The sequence below is a fragment of the Grammomys surdaster genome, unplaced genomic scaffold (assembly GCF_004785775.1).
Source record: "Grammomys surdaster isolate TR1022 unplaced genomic scaffold, NIH_TR_1.0 267, whole genome shotgun sequence".
NCBI classification, from domain to species: Eukaryota; Metazoa; Chordata; class Mammalia; order Rodentia; family Muridae; genus Grammomys; species Grammomys surdaster.
This window is the reverse complement of record NW_021604708.1, coordinates 4,062,312-4,076,308: the sequence shown is the minus strand read 5'-3', so window position 1 is coordinate 4,076,308 and position 13,997 is coordinate 4,062,312. Positions and strand designations below refer to the sequence as shown.

General features: G+C 42.9%; 1 pseudogene; it reads right to left on the bottom strand.

Moving 5' to 3' along the window:
* Positions 1 to 2,294: 2,294 nt before the first annotated feature.
* LOC114628372 lies at positions 2,295 to 9,332 on the bottom strand (annotated as a pseudogene).
* Positions 9,333 to 13,997: the final 4,665 nt, after the last annotated feature.

Below are 13,997 nucleotides of genomic sequence, written 5' to 3'. Positions count from 1 at the left end.
CTTTTTTTTTTTTTTTTTTCTCGAGACAGGGTTTCTCTGTGTAGCCCTGGCTGTCCTGGAACTCACTCTGTAGACCAGGCTGGCCTTGAACTCAGAAATCCACCTGCCTCTGCCTCTCAAGTGGCTGGGATTAAAGGTGTGTGTCACCACCTCCTGGCTTATTTTCTTATTTTTAAAGATTTATTTTTACTTTATGTGTATGAGTGTTTTACCTTCATGTAGTGTGTGGACCTGATACCAAAGGAGGACAGAAGGATAGGTATTGGATTTCCAGAGACTGGAGTTATAGACAGATGCGGCCTGCAACGTGGATGAGGAGACTCAGATTCCTGTCCTATGTAAGAACAGCAGTGGTTTTAACCATTTTTAAGTATTTAGTAAAAAATTTCATTCCTTTTATAGTCAACATATAATCATGTTCAATTGGCTTTAGATCAGCCAAATCTGAACGTGATGCATTTATTTTTCACTGTGATTTTTGTTTTACAATCACAGTCATATTAAATGAGGATAGTGAACCATTTATTCTCTTACTCTTTTTCATATTGGAATAGAAACAAATGGTCATTGTAAACATGTGAATCTATTTCTATATTTAGAGGAGTGTCGTATGTCAGGATGGAATACAACCTCACCTACAGGTTCTCTGTAATTGTATCATATCAAGCTGTGAAAATCCTCATTTGAATTTCCAGAATGTTTTATTTTTTTAATGGCTGGCCATTGAAAAATGTCAAGTATATTTATGACTCTAATGAAATAAATGTTTTTGTCTTTATGAGATTAATCATATCAGTGGATTTAATCAACTATAATCCACTTTAGTAATGAGACATATTAGAGCATGGTAGACTGTCACTGTAGACCATAGGTTCTTATTTACTCATATGTAATTTGTAACTATTGTGCTTATGTTCTTGAATGTGGTTTTCTGGTGATCTTTGTTTTGCTATATTTTTTCGCAAGCATTCTGTACAGCTTTTTACTCTCAGAAAACAGTAGCAATTGTTCTGGAAATAGATTTTTTTTTCTGGGTAAAGTCTAAGTGCCTATAAACCTTTAGTTACTGGAGAGGTTAGTACAGAAAGCTGTTTCCTTGACTAGTGCCAACAGCCAATCAGGTGGAAAGGGACAAAAGGGCTGAGATCATCATAGCCAATTACTGTCGTGCACGCCCACCTCGCCAGCAAGGAAGACACGGCAACAACAGGATTCTTCTGCAGATCTTTATTTCAGCTATAGCTCTTGCAAAGGACCCTGAGCGAGTAAGTAGCGTGACCTATATACTCTAACAGTCAGCGTGTAAGTATGTGATTGGAGCACAAGGCAATGCTTCATTAGCATAAGAAAAGTGGCGTGATCCAAGCAGCCAGCACATGCGCAAAAGGCTTGTTTACTCAAACGGCCTGACCAGCCGGCGCCATCTTGTAATGGCGAATCACGAAGGCCTCCTACATCTCCCCCTTTTTTATTAAATAAATGACAGGCGTTGGCCAATGTCCCGTGTCTTAGGCTAGTTGACGTGCCTCCATAGCCAGCACCAAATGAATGGTGAGCTCCCTGTCTTAGGCGACGAGGGTTGCACTCACACCTGGCATTCTCTGAGCAAGAGAATGTGCACCCAGGTCGTGGCCACTCGCAATGCCCATCATGGGGTAAACTCACAGCTCGTGGTGTGCCTCTGGCTTATGGTGTCAACCTATTCCCGTCGGTGGGACCAATGGCAGCTGGTCTGAGAAAAACTATGGCAGCTCGACTCATTCTCTCTTGTGCAATGGGACTGAACCCCAAGAGGTGCAAGAACTGAAGTTCGAGGCTGTTATTCCTTTAGCAACAGGCTCATCCAAACCTGGGGAGATGTGCCTTGTTCAATGGCGGTCAGAGCCTGAGTGATGACGACCTTATCATGCTGCCGCTGCCATCTGATCTTACAAATAAGTCATAGCAAAAGCACAAGGCCAAAAATCACACCAGCTCCAAATAAACCTACACCTATCCATTCTTTAAAATAAGAGAAAACAGAGGTAAGCCAAGAAGTAAAATCTCCAAAAGTCATAGGTTCTACTCTAGTACCATTCAAAACTGTGATCTTGAAAATCAGGTGCTTCTGTAACTCTTCTGTCTTTAAAGACCAATTACCCTTTAGATAGTCTGACAATAATCTACTTTGATTAAAGGAACTGCTATCATACTTTAGAGGGATGATGCACAGGTGTTTTGAATGACTAACACAGCTGAGTTGTAAGATGTCAATTACCTCCTCTAGCTTAGCTTGAATAAGATCAACTCTCTGATTAACTAGCAAAAGTGGAAGAATCATCGTCAACTTCATCATCTCGTTCTTCATTTGGGTCTTTCTTCACGATCCACACCAGCCTCGCTGGAACCCAGATTGGGTTAGTTTTGTCCTGCGGAAAAACACAGACAGCTCCCCTGGATCTTATTAATATTGGATCCAGGCCCTTCCATTGATTAGTCAACACATCCTTCCATCTCGCCTGCTCCTGTGGGGGTTGTGGCCATTGTCCATGCCTATCGGCCGGGTTTCGGCCATGCACATCCAAATTTAAAAAATTACGAGTAAATAAGACTAAAGATATTCGGGATCTTGGAGATCCAAGGTCCCATTCCCCCTTTTGTTTTTCTAGATACATTTTTATCGTGCGATGAGCATGTTCCACAATTCTTTGCCCTTGGGAATTGTAAGGCAAGCCTGTCACATGTGAAATTTGCATCTGTTGGCAAAATTGTGCAAAAGCCTTGGAAGTATAGGCCGGACCATTATCCGTTTTCAGCACCATAGGTTTTCCCCATGCCACCCAGGCTTCTAAGCAATGGGAAATGACATGGATGGTCTTTTCTCCAGATAGGGGTGTAGCGAACACCACCCCAGAACAAGTATCTATTGAGGTATGAACATATTGCAGCTTGCCAAATGATGGAACATCAAACACCCTTTTTACTATTAAACATTCAACCAATTGTGGTGCGTTGGGTTGGAACTGCATTGTCACCAGCTTCTCATCTACTACATAACACCCTAGTCCAGTCTTAGAGCCATTGGTATATACATCCGTAGCCCCTGGGATGGGTGCCGCTTTGGTAATCACAGGAAATATGATTGGATGCATGGTGAGGAATTGTAATAAGGGATGTTTGGGCAAATGATTATCAATGAGTCCAGAGTAAGAACACAGGAGCACTGCCCAGGCATCTACTGTAGCACATAAGACTTGAACCTGATTGACCGTATATGGGGTGATTAGAGTTTGTGGTTCCAACCCAAAATGAGCAATAGCTAACTTGACTCCTTTCATAGCAATCTTAGCCACCGATGTTGGATAGTGTTCCACCGTTTTACTGGGTGATGAATGTAGATGAATCCAAAGAAGTGGACCCTCTTGCCACAGTACGGCAGTAGGAAGGCTGAGTGTCCTTAGTACACATAAGGCTAAACCCTTGTCATAGTCAATTCGTTTGAGCTGGGCCTTTTGTAGTAAAGCAGAGTGTAAAATTCAATGGAAATGCAGCTGTCAAGGAGAAAAGCATCAGTCTAGGAGAGGTCACTCCCCAGCAACAGAGTAGTCCCTTAAGAGAAAATGTTGCCTTACAGCTGGGACTAAGCCTTTCTTTTCTAATAAAAGAAAAATACATCTTTCTGAATTAATGCTAGAGAAATGCCCTTTTCCTGCTGGCTCAGATTTAGCACAAAAGTGGCATGTGATTAAACAGCATACCGCTCCTGTGAGCCCACATTCAACATTTTTTATACATTTGATCCATCACTGGTGTAATCCACGAAGTCAGTCCTGTAGCCAGAGATAGGTCCACTCTCGTGGAATTAACATGGACTATTGCGAATCTCAACTTCCTCAGGGTTTCTTTGAATTCCAAGCTCCAATTCTGTAATAAGAACTGTGACAGAGTTTTAGAGACATTTGCTGCATGGGTAAAATTACGATACTGTATAGAAGTAACGCACAGACTGGTCATTTTCCATTCACATCCTAGCTGTGCCAGTTGCCAGAGGATATCCACTTGTTCCTGTACTAGGTCAATTCTCTGATTGACCAGCATCAATCCTCCCTTTATTTGAGAATTGATGGAAGCTTGCACATCCAGGGCAGTAGCCACACTGGACGATAAGTTTTTCAAGGTCTCTGCAGTTTGTATGGAACTGGACAAGGCAAGAGCCGAGGCAGTGGCAGTGGCAAAGATGCATAAAAAAATAGGCTGATGGTCTTGCCATCGTTGCAGAAGGCACTCTGAAGTCTCTCCTCAACCTTTTGCAAAGCTACTCTAGCCTCTGCTGTCAATTCCCTAGGGGAATCAAGTGCTGAATCACCTATCAAAATATAATATAGGGGCTTTAATTCATAATTTGGCAACTTTAAATAACTTCTTATCCAATTAATATCCTCTAATAATTTTTGAAAATCATTTAAGGTCTTCAACTTATCTTTCCTCAACTCAATCTTTTGAGGAGATATACTTACAGGCCCAATGCGTGCTCCTAAGTAATTGATTATGCTCTCCTTTTGAAACTTTTCAGGGGCGATAAACAATCCTCTCCTTTCCAGTAACTTAATCAGTTCTCTGTAGGCTAGATCTAAAACTTGCTCACTTTTAGCTGCTAGTAAGATATCATCTATATAGTGAATACATCTCAAAGCTGGAAACTTTCTTCTCAGGGGGGCAATGGCCTCTCCCACATAGAGTTGACACATAGTAGGGCTATTTGCCATGCCCTGAGGTAAGACTACCCATTCAAATCTCCTACCAGGTTCTTCATGATTACATGATGGAATGGTGAATGCAAACCTTTCACTATCCTTGGTACACAGGTGGATGGAGAAAAAACAATCCTTAATATCTATTACTATTATAGGCTAGGAGGCTGGCAAAGATGATAAAAGTGGCAACCCTCGCTGTACTGGGCCCATGATCTGCATTTGCTGATTAATAGCACGCAGATCATGCAGAAACCTCCTTTTCCTTGATTTAAGGATATCTGCAGATGCAAACTTGTGAATGTAACCATTTTCCTCCCCTCTAGAGAACTACAGGCCACTGTCAGCCATCTCCAGCTAAGATGTGCCCCACTTCCAACACACACAAGGTTGGCAGGCTTCCTGTCAGTCACTGCTAGCCCCTGGCTTTCTCCCACTGTTTACAGATGTAGTTCTTGTGCACAGGTGCCACTAGCTGGTATCCTAGGCCTGTCCCCAACCCAATGGAGGTGGGGCTGCAGGCTCAGAGCTGGCAGTGGAAACTGACAGAGCTGATGACAGACATCTTACCAGGTAGGGTCATCAGGAAGCACACAACACTAACAGTCCCTGGATTCTCCCATGGTGTCCTTCCCTGTGGCTTCAGTTCTGTGGCAAGTCCATGCTCCATGCCACAGGCAATGGATGCTTTATAATCCTGCTTCTACTCTTAGCTTTAGGACAGAAGCTCTACCATAGAGATAAGCTTAAAGATCAAAAGTGATTTAAACATTTTACCTCAGAGTAATTTTCTATTTTTCTAAAAAAAAGATTCAGGTTTCCATTTACTACTCTAGCTTACTTCTCTGCACTGCCCTACTAGGACCCCTGCCACTCTGAAGTCGGGGGCAGCGAAGTACCACTGCCCCGCTTACTATGAGCCAAGCTAGCATGATAGTGTCCTTATCTGCTCAGCCAACAACTCTTTGGCAGCGCTTAGCTTTTCAGAGGAAAGTATGCTAATGACGACCTTGGCAGGCTGAGTAGGCAGAGGAGCCTGCGCAGCTTCAAGATAAGCTGGAGGAGCTGAGGCCTCCCTTCTCACTTACAGCCCTCTCCGATCTCTGCTTCTGCAACATTTCCAAGGTCGTTTGTCCCTCTTCAACTACCTTACAGCATTTCTGATCTTCCAAACAGCTTCTCACTAACTTTTGCAAAGTTCCCTGTTCCTGAGCAAAGTCAGGGTCTCTGCTGAGCTTATCCCAGCAGGATACTGTAAAATTTCCTGATACCTCGAACCAGGGTGCAATGGTATCACATTCATTCAAAAATGTTAACAGAGTTGAGCTTTTTGTCTTAAAACTCCTTGATAAAAACAGCTCCTGAAGAGCAAAAAAATTGGGTGCGACTGAGCAGCGCCCATAACTAAATTCCTTCCAAAGATTCACTTTTGGTTCGCTACACCACGAACTTGCCTGCTCTCTCTTTATCTAAAGAGTAGAGCAAAATAGCCGCGTCCCACGGACTTAATTATCCCAGTTCTGATAGTGGTGAATAAAGGAGTTCTAACTTATTTTCAGGCCCAGACTTGGAGGTCATCCTTCCTCCTCCTTCTGCCTCTACGGACTGGCTCTTGGCTTGTGTCAGCACTTTGGGATCCCTTTTCTTTACTTTCTCTTTCTTTTTTGTACCGACCCTTTGCGTCTCCATTTCTGATAAGCTGTCCTGATGTTCTTGTATGATCCTCTGTCCTTCCTTTATGGCACTCTCACACTTCTTATCCTGTATGCAGGCCCTGATGAGTTTCCAAATAGGTCTAGTTCCTGGTTTAAGCTTTCCCTCTTCGGGCTCTCTTCCTATATCCTTTCCGAGCTTGTCCCAACTGGGCAGAGTCAATGGCCCTGTTGGGGCAAACCACAACGCTACTCTGTCAACCTCCCTAACGAAGCCCTTCAATGTGTCTTTGGAGAGTCGTAACCCCCTCTCCTCCAGGATAATCTGAAGTGGTTGAATCATTGGGGCGGAGGCACTGGCCCCCATACTGCTTTTTAAATAAAAACCACATGCAGTTATCTACCTGCGACTTATGAGCATTTACTCCCAACAAATACACAGCTTTTCTGAACGATGACAATTCAGACAAAAGCCGATAATGAGAGCCAATAAGAAAACGAAAGGAAGAACGATTGTGACCAGCCAAGGATCTACCCCAAAAGGAAGCATACCTCTTGGAGACTCTGCAGTTCTGAATCCTCCTCTTCTCAGAGGGGTCCTTGCATGTGCCCGATGGTATCAGGTTCCTGGGTTTCGGCATCACTTGTCGTGCGCGCCCACCTCGCCAGCAAGGAAGACACGGCAACAACAGGATTCTTCTGCAGATCTTTATTTCAGCTATAGCTCTTGCAAAGGACCCTGAGCGAGTAAGTAGCGTGACCTATATACTCTAACAGTCAGCGTGTAAGTATGTGATTGGAGCACAAGGCAATGCTTCATTAGCATAAGAAAAGTGGCGTGATCCAAGCAGCCAGCACATGCGCAAAAGGCTTGTTTACTCAAACGGCCTGACCAGCCGGTGCCACCTTGTAATGGCGAATCATGAAGGCCTCCTACAAATTACTAGAAATATTTTAATATTTAGTATTATGGAGTCAAGAGTCAAGATACAACCAATATAGAAGAGGAAAATGAAGTCTTCCAAGTAATAGAAGAGGAAACAGGTCATAAGAAAGATAATCCATGTAGCTCAGATTTCTGAGCTGAATGTAGCTGGAATTATTTGTAAACCTGGAGCTGTGAAGGTAGAGGACATGCTTGTGATGTTTATACAGATGTAGAGCCATGGATCCACTACTCTAGCCTATGAGATATTGTTATGCCCAATTCTTAAGACCCCTAGGAGACTGCCAGGGACTACGATGCTGGTGCAAGTACACGAGAGTCTGTTTATTTGAGTTTGAACCTGGGACACAACTCCCCCCTGCTTGGCAGGTTATGAATGCAACCACCCAGGTCTAGAGGATTGGGGTTTATATAGGGAAAGCTGGGGTTTATATGTGCAGGCTGGGGTTTCTGAGCCTTGGTGTTACATGATTGGGTAAGGGGTAAAGGAATGTTAACCTTCAAATTGATAATGTTTGTTCAGACACCAAGGAGGGACTACACATCTGGAAAGGGACCTTTTTGATCTGGGAAGAAGTAAATCATTCTGTTATCAGTGACCAGTGTATTCTTTCCTGTTACTACAAGCTGGCTACAGCTGTTTTGTCTGTTTTGACTGCTGGGAAAGCTTGGTTAACTCTGTCCCATAGCTTAAGGGTAGAGGTCTTATCATCTCAGGGAAATTAATTTTCTGCTTTCTCTAAGGACAGGAGACAACTGTGCCAGAGGGAGTGTTGACTGTGCCAGGGGTGTGTGTGAGGAGGTGGAAGAGGGCAAGGAGTGTTGGCTGTGCCAAATGTATGTGTGGGAGGGAGTGTTGTTACTAAACATAGCACTAGAGCTTGTACTGTGAGAAATGTTGGCTGTTTTCTGTCTCAACAACATGAAGAGTCAAGAGAGAAAGAGAGAGGAAAAGCTACTTAACTATATACCTAGATGGCAGCATATAGCAATGCCCCTCATACACACCAGTGCTAGATCTATACAAACTGCTGCCCACTGTGATACGATGAAGCAAGTTGGAGCTTATGAGAACATTAAAGACTTAAAGGAGAAGGAAACATGGAAGAACTTGCCATGCTTTCTGTGGTTTGAACTTTCTCCACAAAGAAGTTCTGGAACTGATGGGGACAGCCTGGAACATGCTGAGGAGACAGGTGGTGCAGATGGAAGGCTCTGGGACACTCTTTTCAGATAAACCACAATTGTATAGCCCACATCACCCAGTGTGGGGAAAATTTAAGAAGGCCACCACAGCAGCACAAGCCCTGGAGGGGCTTCCGCTGCCATGGTGGGTCCCACATTAGGGAAGAAGAAGTTCCAGCAGCCTGAGGGCCTTGGCGGTGGCAGGCCCCAGTAACACGAGGAAGTCCTTGGTTCTAAAAAGGTTTATTGTCATGGCGGATAATAGATGGATCTAGGTGTACCCCCCAAAACTCAGGGCAGTCCCGAGTTATATAGGGAGGGAGAAAGGGGGAGGATTGGGGGAGGATCTGTGGGAGGCATGTTTAATTTGCTCTGCCCTCTGGCCTTCATTAATATGTAAATCCCTAGGGCCTGAGGCCTATAGCCTGGCCTATGTGACTCTATGGAGACCTTGACTGCTTTTCAGGATCCTGGATGATGGGGGGGACTGAACTCCTGCTGGTTCTCACGCAGAATTCCACGCAGAATCTTGGGGTTCTAGGCACCTGATCAACCATGACCCAGGATACCCTTACGCAGTCCCACAACCCAGAACATTTTTGAAATGAAGTTCTGTGGCTGTATATCTAACCCCTGAAGTACAAATAATGATTACATTTGAAAACAGCAGCTGAGTAAAGATAAGGTCTATAGTTTTTTTTTCTCAGAACTCATGATAAATGTATGCACATGTCTCACAAATATAAGGATGTTTCCTAAGATTCCAAGTCCAATAAGAGAAAGGAAGATTATCTGCTGGATGAGGTCACTCCAAATCATTTTTTGACCTCAGGTGAGAACTAGCAAAATCCACTTTGAGGAACACAGATGAGTGGCTGACGTCACCTCCATGGCCTCCAAGGCCTTTATTGCCTTCTCATTATTAAAAAAGTGCCTCAGATTCTGTCCTGAGGGTTTCTGGCAACACAGCTCCCACCCTGCTTGTTAGTAGGTAGCCCCTGGCTTCTGGTACATCAATTACTGCATTTTGATCTTTGTTTTTTCTGACCAATGAGGAGAGTAAGGGCTGCATCAGTGCAGTATCTTTTATGTAATGAGGTTTACCAGCATTAACTAACACTTCCATTTTAAGTAAAGCATCTGGACTGTAGAATGAATATTTTGTCATTTCATATACCTCAATGCCTCATGTACTAATCAAATATTATCTTGTTTTTTAGTTTTTCCTGCCTCTCTAAGAGTTACAATTTTTTTCAGCTCTCTCATCTTACCAACAATCCATAGCCCAGAATTATATTTATTATTAACTTGAGATATATAACAAGTTACTTTTTCATTACCATGGAATAAAAATGAAGAATGTCAGAAGAGAGAGGGGCAAGGATTGCCATACATGTTTTCTTAGTTTCTTTTCTTTTTGGCAGCCCTAGGGGTTGACTCTCAGGTTTCACACATTTGAGACAAGCACCCCACCACTGATCTGCAGCCTGACTTTCCCATTCATTTTTGGAACACTACAGCAAACTGTTTTAGAAGAGAAACTTTGCTTTCAGATATATGCATGATATGCCATTTGAACAACACATGTCAGCCATCCCAGGCTCTGGAGCCTCAAATAAGTATAAGATTAGAGTTCCTTAGACACAGTACTGGGCTGAATTTAAGGGAGGTATCATTCTTAAATTCTTACTGTTCTGCCAGGCTGTTTGTTTAATACATTTGAGGGTAAAATGATACTAAACAAACAGCTAGACAGAACTGTAAGAATTCTCAAAAGAACAACTTTTTGACAACGGAGCCCATAAGAAACAGGTATATAATAAGTGAAGCTGAGTTTTATATGTGTACTAATTATGTATAGAGACAGGGAGATGTTGGAGGTGGATGCACAAATAATACCTTCAGTTTAAACACAATGTACATGGGACTTTGGAAAACAATAAAAAGTGAAAGTCCATTCAAAACATTGTTATACACCAAACATCAGGTGAAAAAATATATATAACTAATTCAGGCAACAGAGCCATGATTCAGGTGCAAATTAAGTTCAAAAACAAACTGAGTTCTGGCCAGAAACTCAAGACATCTTTCTGTTTTCCAGATAAGCATATGATGAGGACCTATGACAAAACCTCAGAGCTCTCTAAAGATACATAATCTTGGACTTGGAAAGATGTTCAAGCAATGATGGGGCGATAGGTGGTGGAAATGATCTCTCTCTCTCTCTCTCTCTCTCTCTCTCTCTCTCTCTCTCTCTCCCTCTCCCCCAACCCCAGCCACATAAATTTAGATATAGGCAGTAGAGGGAAGGTCTTAAGTCTTTCAAATCTTCTCGTGACTTCCTGGCATACTACAAAAGAGATGAACATTTTTGCTTTCATGGTAAATTTACTTGGCCTAAGTTTATTTGACACTTGTATAAATCAGAGAGCTCCAGGTCTACTCACCTTGGCAGCTGTGGTGCAGTCAGGTTCTGAGTTTGACCTGTAAGGTGAGCCTCCTGGAACTGCATTTGTACCTTAGTGTGTGGAGCCTTGGTCATTATAACTTGTCTCTGGGACCTCAGTTGTCACAGTTACAATGCTGTCACCAAGAAAGATGTCTCTAAAGGATTTGTCCTTGAAGGACAGCCATCCCTCTCCCTCCACAGTTACTTCATTACTCTGTTTCAGGAATCTCCTCAGTATTAATTAGGGTTCAATTGCATTCATAGATGTGTGTGAAATTTGACAGCAAACAATAACTGAAGTTTCCATACTGGACTCTCTCGTTTCTCTACACCTGTGCTGGGGTTCTTGGTCCTTCTCATCCAGGTGGTAGCTGGGGAAGAACCTGATAGAGGAGGACAAGTCAGATGGGCAAGTATGTGCAGCGTATGGAGAGCTGAGAGTGAGACAGGACAGCTGATGATGTCTCATAGATGTAACAACCTTGGAAGGACAGCTACTGATGTGGTATGGGTCAGAGGGGGACCTTATTTGTAGACACACCCACATTACCAGTCAAGAAAAGGCTTTGGAGGAAGTTAACAAATGCACAGTTTCATTTGATTGTCGCTTGGGAGACAGCACTATATCTAAGGAGGAGCATGCAACCCTCCTCCCACTCAAAAAGTACTAGGGACATGTAACTGTCCCCTAATGAAGTGTGTTACCCTTCTCCTAGCCCTGACAGGTGCCTGGGACATGTAGCTGACTTTGTCAATAATGATATCTCAGCTGGATCCTAACTTGGTCCAGTACTTAGTACACAGGTCCCCTCACACTTTTTTTGATGCTCTTTTCACTTCACTTTGTGAATTTTGCACAAACTGCCTCCTGTAGTGGAAAACAAGAGGCAGCTTTCTGAGGACCTGGAGAAGCACCCATGTTGCTGGCAGCTCTGAACCCTGTTCATGAGTGCTGTGAATCCCCAACCCATTCTTCATTTCAAGACTAGAGCCTTCTACTCCAGTGCCCATCCATGTGTTTATAGGCCCCAACACATCTAAGCGTCCTCTGAGGATACCATTGAGTTCCAATCCCATGCAAACTCCAAAAGTGGTATTTAATGAGTAGATTGTCCCATATGTAAAGCAGTGTGCTACTAATGCACTGTGATTTGAAGACATTGGTCCACATTTTTTTTTTGGTTAGTTTTGTTATAAGTTTTCAGAGGATCTCCTCTAGGATCTAGTCTGGGCCCACATCTCTGCCAGGAGCCTCCCAGGCCATTGAGCCTCCTTTCCCTTGATCTCCTCTACTCTCTTTTAAAAACTTTCTTTGAGAATTTCATACTTCCACAATTTCCATTCCTGCTTCTCTATTACATGTAGCTCTTCATCTATGGCGATACCTTTTGAGAAATTTCCCCAGCTCCATCCATGCTGGCAGGCTACTGGTGTGATTGAGTAGGCAACCCTATTTTTGAGGATTCATAAGTATAATATCGCTGTCATGTTTAGTAGACACTACCTCTCAGCAGGAGTGCTTATCATCTGACTTTTTACAATCTTTTTGCCCCTTCTTCTGCAAAGTTCCTTGAGCCTTAGGTGTGCGGGATGTATTGTGGATGTACTAGCTGGAGATGGGAAACCCATTGTCTCCTATTCTATGTGTTTTGTCCAGTTTTAGATCTTGTTAGTAGCCTCTATCTGCTGCAAAGGAAGACTTTTCTTTTTCTTTTTGATGAAGGGTATCTATATTTCTGTGAAGAGACGCCATGACCACAGCAACGCTTAGAATAAAAACATTTAATTGGGATTGGCTTAAATTGTCTTTCAACTGCTCAAACAAGGAGCAAAAATTCATCCTTAACTGATCTGTGGACCTTGTACATTCTTCCATACAAATACCTTTATAGAACTAAATATTGGTAGTAAGATTCATATATTATAGAATGAAATACCAAAATGGAGCTTTGAGAAAATTCACCCCTGGAGATGCTGAAATGACCTTCTGTTCCAGCTTTTTGCCTGATCCTGCCTCATCTGATGTTGTTTCCAGAGACTTACTTCCAGAACAGCTTCAGGAATGGCTGCTGAGCACCAATAACCTTGGTTCATCCAGCCTTTCAGACGTCAGGACTTCAGGTAAGCCCTGAACTATCTAAGAATACAGAGATTGAACAACAAATACTACAGGTAGTTTTCTTAAGTCTAACCATATTTTTTTCTAATATTTTGCCCCTCCCTACTCCTTAGAAAAAGGAATTCTTCATTCCAACTGAGCAGTTTTGGAAAATTGTCTCCCCAGTCCCTTGGGTTTGGGTGTCTGGTTTTGGTTATTTTATGAATTATAGATATGTTGTCATTTTAAGGTATAATTTGGAAATAATTATAGCTTGGGATAGGGAGGAAACTAAAGAGAGTTTAGACTAGGGGATTTCTTATATACATATATATTAAATCAAATTATAATTTTTACTTATTCATACAGGGGTTATAAACACAAAAAGGCAGGATATGGGGAAGGGGATGACACCAGAGTGTGGGTGTTCAGGGGGAGTACAGATATCTTTTAGAACAGGGTAGCAGCTGGGTGAAGGTTCAGGGGACAGGTCACTATGACTCTGCCTATGATTCACTTGTCCTTATCTAAGTTGGTATTATCTGCAGAGGCTACCTATTTACAAGGTCTATGACTACTCAGACTGATAAATTTCCACAAAAGCTGCATGTTTACATTAGCTTATAGTCATCTGTTTCAGTGTTTATCCACAGAGACCCAAGACTTGGTGTTACTATACATGTATGACAGGCCTATTGCTGATTTTAGGCCTTCAGTGTATAAGCAGGGCTGCCCCTTACATCTCCTCCCTTCTCTAAGTATAAAAGGGCTGTGGCGATTCTAATCTTGCGAAGGCGGGGATAGAGGCCTGACCTCCAGTAATTGAAGGGGACTTTGTAGTGGCTCCAGTCTCCCTGTTGTTGTCCAGTGAGGCATGAGGGCCATAGCCGTCCTGATGTCTTTTTCCTGGAGAGGGGATACTTTTGACATCAACCCC